Raw genomic sequence first — 9,878 nt, 5'->3', positions numbered from 1 at the left:
GAAAAGCTGCCGCAGTGGGTAGGGCAATGACGGATAACGTAAATGTTTCTTCATCGGTCGATTGAAAAGTCGGCTAAAAGAATGACTGAAAAATACCCTATTTGTTTAATACAACTTCAAGTCGTCCATTCTCCTCTGTAACAAAGACGTGTAAGTTCGCCATTCAGTTACTATTAAGCTATTACAGTGAGAGAAAGAAATAAGAATCTAGAACTTGTATTGGTCAAATAAATCATAATTTGATCTTGCTTTGAGCAGACTTTATAGTCAACCTTTCATTCGACAGATGCAAAGACACATATATATAAGTTAAGACCACTATCCTTCTGTCGAACAACTTGCCACTTGCTCGGAGACCAAGGTCTTAACTTATATATATGTGTCTTAAGACACATATATATAAGTTAAGACCTTGCTGACGAAATTTACAATTATGATTGGGATACATTTTGTGATAATAAAGGCTAGAGCTCTAGCGACTCAACATGTAGAAACTCATTATCCCCTTCTCTAATAGCGCTACTCCGGTCTCCGAGCAAGTGGCAAGTTGTTCGACAGAAGGATAGTGGTAACTAGTGTTTGTCGATACCATTTTAGCCTACAGAATTGTGCTTAATTTGAACACTATAAACAGGAAGAACAGGGGTTTTAGCAAGGCAATTTAGCATGGGGGCGACAGTCGACACATAGGTACGTTTCGCTACTGGATAAAGCATGCTGAATTTATAAGGTATCAGCGGCCGGGGTCTTAAATGGTCAAAAATTGCTCACGTAATATTTGAATGATCCCTTAAATGAATTCAGTCACAAAACGGTTTACAAAACACAAACTATTAACGCTGATCAACTTTAACCGGTTCGGCACGGTTAAAGTTGGCCTTATAGCTGGTTCGGTTCTTTGGCACGGCTCTAATCGCTTAACAGGTCAATTAACCGATTACCGAACCGACCCTACATCCCAACTGAAGCCGTACTAAAGCAGAACAGTGTAACTCATAGTCATCATACATCGGACATCCACATTCCACCCCCAGTCCCCCACACTTAAAAATAACACGAGACTTCCAGCAACACACGAGACCTACCACAGCAACACAGAGGACACAGATAGAAAATCTAATTAGGAGAAGCTCTCCCATCTAGATACACAAGTATACAATTATATACAATTGTGCACTAGATATCCATTATCCGAGTGTGTATACGGCTACGAGTGGAGAGACCATTCAGAGCACGTCACGTACAACGAAACCGCGAAATGGCATGCAACATCACGGCTTATAAGGAGTCGAAAGTGACACGCACACATACCACACTGTATTTATACACTGCGGTAGGTACGTGGGCTACTATTAGTCATTAGTAGTACTAATGACTATATACACCCTATATAAAAATTAATAACGGTAAACGGAGTGAGAATCCGATATCACCTCAAAAGTGAGCAATTTCAGTCAGGATGGCCGTCAATGACTGGTATAGTTATAGGTGGAAATGAGGTGGCATCCATGTGTGTGTACACAGTACAACTTGATTATTTAATGGGTTTACTCAAATTAATCGTATCATGAAGTGTGGTGGCTATATTGGTGTAAACAGGAAGTACACATGATGTACTGGGTGTGGTGTGTAACCGTCACCTTCATGGTGTGTAAGCGTCACCTGATCGGTGATGTTGGCGTATCTTGATTCTTGGCATTATTTTGGCACCCCTCCCAAATTTTTGGTTGACCTTTTTTTCTGTGCCCTGCTTTTTGGTGCACCCTAGCTCCTGCCCCCTTGCAGTTTTTGGTGCCTCCTTATAGGGTAGACTTTAATACCGCCAACCCGCGGATATCTTATTTTTCGCGTCGGCCGAACGCTGAAAACGGCAGAGTATTGTACATTTTGCTGCAAAATCGGAATATTTAAAAAAAAAGAAAAAACGGGCCTCAATTACACATCATACCTCTAACTATAAGAGCTAGTTATATAACCTGAAATCTTAATCCAAAAAAAGATTGACTAAAATATTTGTGGTGATATGCCCCCTCCTCCTGCACAATAAGTCAAATATCAGCTCTTCAAACTGCAGCATGCGTACTAAAAGTAAAACATGAAAATGAAAAAAAGAGCAAAACTGAAAACTATCATCAAAGATGTTAGGGATTTCAATTAGCCTTAGTTCCACTTCATTTGACTTCCGTTTAATAAAACGTTGGTGGTCTTCATTGATATGTTAATAAAAGATCTTATTAGTATTACAAGCTTCAATGATATTGATATTGATTGACAAACGAAGTTTTCTAGAGAATGAGATTGAGAAATCTTAATGAAAAGGTCGTTATAACTATAAGTGGTACCGGCAGAGAATATTTAGAGAAAACAAATTGTTTTTACATAAAGTGATTATTCGAAGCATGACGTTCTAATTATTGTACAATTAGCACACTCTAAATGGTAACCCTTTTCTCTATATGTATTTAAATTTTCTTTCTTAATCGCTCTTCATTTCTTCGTGGAAAATTTGTACGTTCGAAAAATTAGAGATTGCAAAAAAGATTCTTCGGCTGGCAAAACCGTAGCATTAGTTTTATTACTATTACTATTACATCATCATTCATCAGTCTGCATAGTATGACTGATGATGTCATGTTGCGGTTTTGCCAGTCGAAGAAGCTTTTTTGCAATCGCTAATTTGTCTTTTAACTGATAGTAATAGTATGGCTGGATCTTATTAATACGAACAAAACAACTGTGGATGAAATTGTGTGGAAGTAATAAATGTTTGTATTGTAGCGCAATGCACTACAGCACTACTGTCACTGACTACTGGGCCGCACCGGAGCACCGAGCTGCGAAGGATTGACAATGACATCATGAATCAAATGTTTGTATTGTTGTTGTGGCTGTGCGTCTTTGTATTTAAGAACAAACAACCGTGAACAGTGAAGGGAATTTTGCGACAATGAGAAGCGATTATATCTGGTATGTGGTAGACCACAATTCCACAATCCACATGCTTATTGGCACGTACGAACAAAAAAAGCGATTAGATTTCAACGATTCGATGTTCAGTGAATGGACATTGGACATGTTTAAATTAAATGATTAAACACAATAAAGTAAACAATATGAACGTCAACGTTTGGTTAAATCTGTTGTGCTCATTTAGCGGATCACACCAACGGATAGCGCCAAGATGTCATATATCGGACAAAGTCTAACTGTATTACATCCAGTGAAGTTGAACCAATAAATAATTACTAATGAGTGACAATTCTTACGTGAATTTAGGTTAAAACAAAATAAAAAAGTATCTCGATGTTTATTGTTACTGTTAAGCTATTAAATATGTAAAACTTATATAAAGACGTCATGAACAAATTAGAGTAAAATTTATTCTAAGAGGTATAATAAGTAAAACTAACGACAACTTAAACATGTGAGTAGATATTGAGATATTTCAAAGCCGATCGATAATTTGAAATCAAATTACCCTAATTGTACAAAGATAAGAGTAAAAATTAAGGAAATTTTATGATACCGTCCAAATTGAAGTATGGGCGCCTCGATATCCAATTTAATACACCCTATTCCAATATATCTGCAGTGCATATAATTATAACGATATGTGATATGTTAATACGTTAATACTAATAGGCGGGGTCAAGGCGCCACCTTATCAGTAGACTAGAAGCCAATAAAAGCGCCGTACCATTATTTAAATTCTTGCAAGTAAAAAGGTATCAAGTAAAACTAAAGACTGTTTCCCAATTTAAAGTGTAGCATACAATCTTCAGCATACAAATTGGATCAGGAAATGTTACCGTAATTAAGCTGAAACTTATAATTTCACTTGTTACTCCTAGTTATTGTTGACAAAAAACGTATCATGAACGATTAATCATGACATCTTTAAAAGTTGAAGCATAAATTTTGAAACTTTATTTGGATTAATAATTACGATACTAAAACCACATTATTAATTTTTTTGTAATCATTAGGTAAATCACGGTCATTAGATAATGAAAGCTTTCAATCTGAATTTGAAAGCAACTAAATCGTCGAGAAGACCGAGCGAGATTTTGAAGCAAGTCATAACTTAATGAACAGCCGCAAGTACGTGGTCAATTCGAGGAATTAGAATCAATGATATAATCGATTACAAAGGCTTGACAAATATTAGTGAAATTAGAAGATCCCACTGGACATTCTCTTCGACGAAGAGGATGCACACAAAGCCGTACAAGGTTGTCATCACGATTCGCCATTATTTCGGAGAATGTCAGGGTTAATCTGTAATCGTCATAATATGGTGGTAATAGCGGAAATAGCAAATGTTGTTGTTGTAAAGACCCGTATAGAGCCACCTCTAAGGGCTTTGAGACAGTTTATTAAATATAATAATCAATAATATCGAAAGTCGTTTCAAAATATTTTCAAACTCAAAGTTGAAATCACACTCACACTAAAAAGATCAATTATTTTGTCAAATAGTAAAAATTAAAAAAAAACTCTCGACACATTACAGTACGTGAGCATGATTAGCATGCTTTTCATTTTATTTGTACCACTCAAGTCCCAGAACCTTTTATCTTTTAATTCTGCTTGCTATAGTTTGTTATAATATACGGCTATTCTAATTTCTAGAAATTTTCAAGCGTGACGATGAACATTTTATCGCGAGAATTATTTTTAAGATTTAGTGCATTAAAAAGCCGCGCGGAGTGGGGTAAGGCTTGCTGTTATCAGCGCTTTGGCAGTGAAAAATATGCTGAAATATGTCAGTCCATTAAGCGAACGTTGTTTATTACTGCTCGTTTATTGTGTGTTTGCTGTCGTCCTATGTTATGTTATGTTATGATATGATGTCATGATTTAGCGATTATTGGTCGCTGTATTACTCAATCATCCCTCATCTATTGGACTTCCTCAAACCAGGTACGTTGTGTAGCAGAAATGCTGGCCAGCTGTCCTCTGAGTTAGCTAGTGTTGACTGTTGCTCAAGAAGCACGCGTTTTGCGTTCGATTTGTAAATATTTATTGAAAATAAGCTAGGTAGGGACGTGATGTTCTTGTTGGTGTCTGTTAGAGCTAGTAAAGGTCCTTTAAAAAAGATGGATGCTTTGAAACATCGGTTATTGTACGTATCCAGCCATTCGCTACTGTTCTCATGATTTGAACCATGCGTGGGTATGTTATCTGGAAACAAATTTCTAATTGATACAGGTACTGTGTTAGGAAAGTGCTTCATGCGGTGCATTAATGTAAGCGCATTCTTTACGATGATGCCGTGTATTGTCAAAATCTCAAATTTGCAGAATGCTTCTCTGGTGTGAGCTGGCAATTTGCCGTCTTTGTAAAAGTAATTTACATATCCTGGCATAACCATCCGCATTCCTTGCTTTTGTCTACGGAATAATGTCTCAATGTGACATTTTGCCGCGAATCCCCAGGCTAACGAGCAGTAGTTAACATGTGCCTCAATAAAACTATGGTAGAGTTGTAGTCGCACTTTTAGGGGCAGATGTCGTTTTAATTTGAACATGATGCCTATGTACCTACTCATTTTTAATCTTACCGCTGTGATATGTTTACACCATGTTAGTTTCTCATCAATTATAACACCCAGAAACCGTGCCTCAGTAACCCGTTCAATGTTTGTTCCAGATATGTTGAGACTTATTTTGGAATAATCTACTTTACGGTTACTGAAGACCATATAGTGGGTCTTCTTCAGGTTTAAAGAAAGCCCGTTGCTACTTACCCAATTCACTAGAAGTGTTGCAATCATGGAGAGCTTACTTTGAATTTCTTCCTCGTTATGGCCCGTGACTATAATATTTGCATCATCGGCGTAAAGTATGAACTTGGCCAGGTCTGAGATTCCGGGGAGGTCGTTTATATAGATGACGAAGAGTAGGGGGCCCAGAATAGAGCCTTGAGGAATACCATAATTGATCGTCTTGGGACTGGAATCAACCCCGTTGACTGTGACGAACTGATGACGATCGTGAAGATAGGAGTCGAACCAGCTTAGTGCTATACCTCTAATTCCGTAGTGTTCCAGTTTTTTAAGCAAAATTTTATGTTCAAGTAGGTCGAAAGCTTTGGAGTAGTCTAACAGTAGGAGCACCGCAATTTGTTTCCTGCCAAGGTAATGAAGGATAGAGTTCTGTGCATTAAGAAGAGCATGCTCGCATGACATCCCCGGTCTAAAGCCGTATTGGCTTTCGAACAGAGAGCCGTTTTTATCAAGAAATTCAAGGACTCTAGTGTGCATTAACTTTTCGTAAATTTTTGAGAATGAGCTAAGAAGAGATATGGGTCTATAGTTAGTGACATCTGTCTTACTACCTCCCTTGTGGATAGGGATTACGCGTGCAGTTTTAAGAGCAGTTGGAAATATGCCCTGTGTAAAATAAATATGACAAAACCCTATTTGCCATTTTTGCAATTTGCTGACATTTTCATCGACAAAAATCATTATTATATTTATATTGAATATTGACTAGCACAAATTTATTGTTATTTGACGTGGTCAAGAAGAAATCAAGGCAATGAATGAGATAATAAAAATCAGCGTTGATGCAGCATCTTTTGGTATTACTTAAGTTACAAATAAATTCTAGAACGAACTTAAATTCATTAAATGAATATTCAAAGTTCATGCGCATACAGAATTAAGACTTTTTAAAACAGAGGTCAGAAAATGATCGTGAGCAATTCGCGCCTTCTCGACAAGAATTCGGTTTGCTGCTGTACATGCAAGGGTGTACCCCTGTACGAGGTCAAGGTTATATTAAGCTTAAAATGAAAAAAAGTCTCACGATGATTTTTAATTTATATGATTATTTTGCCAGCGTCACTTTATAAATTAATTTTATAGAGTAACTAGAAAGCCCGGGATCACAGGGAGGAGGGTAATAGCTTAATAGTATTCTTTGGTAGTCAGTTTTTATCGCATTAAAAATATCCATCTCAACCGAAGATACAGCCGATTAAAATGTAGCTCGAACTGAATACAACGTATAATTACCACAAAACCGATCGAAATGTCGCTCACAAATCTGTGCATGTGCACGTGCGCGTTCACCACCGTTACCATGGTTACTATGCAACTTCCTATTTCCTATGTAATTTGCACGTGGGCGGTCGTACAGACATACAGACAGACATACAGAGATAATCTTCCGAATTATAATTAATAGTAGCATAGTCTAAAACCCATCAGTTTGTGCATATATGGCACTCGCGGAGTTATCACTTAAATCATCATCGCAATTAACGGTACCACCGTTATACAATACTAATAGTAGTGCTTCTGATAAATACGTTATACTTATAGGGCTTCCACCGCCATTTACCAATTGAAACCTGGTCTCTGAAATGATCAAACCGGTGACATTCATTCATGCACGTTTTCTAAATTCTAATGCACGACACTTTAGGAAGAAAGACTCCGATTGTATTTGTAATTTATGATCTGCTCCGATTTTGAAAATTTTGCTCACGCTGCGTCGTTTAATTGTTGCATTAAACTTAAAAATTAGAATCGTGATATTATACCACCTTCGATCAGGAACACAATTTTTCAACAAAAACAACGATTGTGAGTTGAGAGCGGGTTATATATATAAATACTTAAATATAATTGAGAAGTTGAGAAATTATGTACTACCACAATATCGTATACCTCATTCCTGGAATTATGAATTTCGGTTTTTGAGTAGTTTATAGTTTATACTATACTCGAAAGCCCGTGGTCACAGGGAGGTGGGTGATATAAGTATTCTTTGGCAGTAAGTTTTTATCGCATCAAAAAGTATCTGTCACAACCGAAGATACAGCCGATTAATATGTGAAACAGTAACACACTCCACACAACGTAAATAAATAAGTAAATATAACCACAAACTGATCAAAACGTCGCTCGCAAATCTTTGCACGTGCATGTGCGCGTTCAACACCGTTACCATGGTTACTGTGTAACTTCATATTATCTTATTTGCACGTGGGCGGTCGTACAGACATACAAACAGACATACAAAAATAATCTTTCGAATTTTAATAATATTGATTTCGTTATATTCAATGTGCCATTCAAATTAAAAGTACACTACTAGTAAGCACAAAGTCAAATCATTAAATGGCAGCACCAAAAATACAATTTTATGATTGTGATATAGCTATAGAGACAAGGTTAATAAGCGATATAGATATGTAGAACGAAGCAAATTGATTAAAACCCTTCAAATCCGTCGAAGCGTCCAGGTTGCATATCAATAATAATCATGGTAACCACTGGTCTGGAGGTACAAGGACTATAATTATAGAAATTATCTTACATTATAAATGCTCCACCAAGCAACTCACCCTTTGGAGGAACAATGACCATCATTATTATAAATATTGCCATACATTATCGATACTCCACTAACCACAAACCCACTCTTTGTCTTACACCACCCTGTACAGTCCAATGAGGCCGATGGTCAAGCCTTTAACAAAGGGAACTTACTTTGTTATAGCCGAAGGGAATTACTTTGCTTTATATGTACTAGCAGGAACCCGTATAACCCTAAAATAGTGTCAAGACTCAAGAGACTAAATAATTATTACCTATTTAATTCGCGTTTTTGACACCACTTGGGGGTTCAAATTTTGGGCTCTAAAACTCCTATTCCTTGGCCTATTTTTCATTTTTTCATGTTGATTTGGAGGCCATTAAAGCATTTGACCCAGTCAAAAACGTTTCAATTGTATATCTTTTACGGTTTTTGCGGAAAGTTGCGTTAAAGTTGATGCCGTGGTGTCAGTAAAATGGTACGGATAAACACATCCATATATATCGTCTCGCTTTATATATAGTAGGATATGCGTACCAATAAGTTAAGGTGTAATAAATGCTGAATCATAATAAACGCCTCTGCTGCAGGTACCACCCGTAACTCCGTAATTACACTCAGAATTGAGTTGGATAATTTTCCGATACGAGATTGGGGACGGGTTCTATAAACAAACAAACATATGTTAAGGTAATTTGAACACTGAACAGTTGAAAATATTGTTCAGAAGAAATCCCGTGACATAAAAATTGATTTAGCCAGGTTGTAACCTAATAGTAATATTTTTAGCATACACTGTCCGATCGAGAAAAATGTGTTTCTTCATCTTCATTTTATCTTTATAAAATACAGGTAAAGTTAGACAATACTTTGTGTTTAAGAAAATGGGATAAATTAAAAAGATTACAACAAATTTTGCACCTTTCTAAAGATATTGATAAAACAAAATATGAGTAAACTGACTGACTGATGAATTATCGGAAAGAAATAATCCATTTTTGGTCGGAAGAATCATTATTGGATGATGGATGATAAAGGATTGATCATTTATAATCAAATTATAACGCTATAAAATTAAATCTGATACGTTTATTGAATATTGAGTGAATAATAATAGGGTGGGATAAACTGAACCTTTAAGTCATAATCAGTCAGAACCCTGGCTTCATATTATATAAGCTGGACGTTTAATTTCATAATAAAGATCACAAATTTGCCGTTTTTTAGTGCTTAAATGCCACTCAAAAATATAAGGTTTTTAAGCACTTTTGACACATTTTTGACATATTTTGGCATTTTAGGCGGTCCCAAAAGGAGGTTTCTGGAAATCGGCGGTTGGATCTAATGTTCTCTGGTGGTTTTCAGGGACAGTTCCTGAAACAACAAATAAATTCAGATTAAAGAATTCAACACAAACAACACAACAGGTCTTCAAAAATAGTCTTTAAGCACATTTGTCAGAAAACGGCAGAAATATCATTATCACCTCTTACTTGATTTTTAACAACATCCAGTTAAGGCTAGGACAAGGGATGGAATATTTTCAAA

This window comes from Bolinopsis microptera, chromosome 13, assembly GCF_026151205.1.
Source record: "Bolinopsis microptera isolate Bmic1 chromosome 13, MBARI_Bmic_1.0, whole genome shotgun sequence".
NCBI classification, from domain to species: Eukaryota; Metazoa; Ctenophora; class Tentaculata; order Lobata; family Bolinopsidae; genus Bolinopsis; species Bolinopsis microptera.
The sequence above is the reverse complement of the archived record's forward strand: the minus strand, read 5'-3'. Positions refer to the sequence as shown.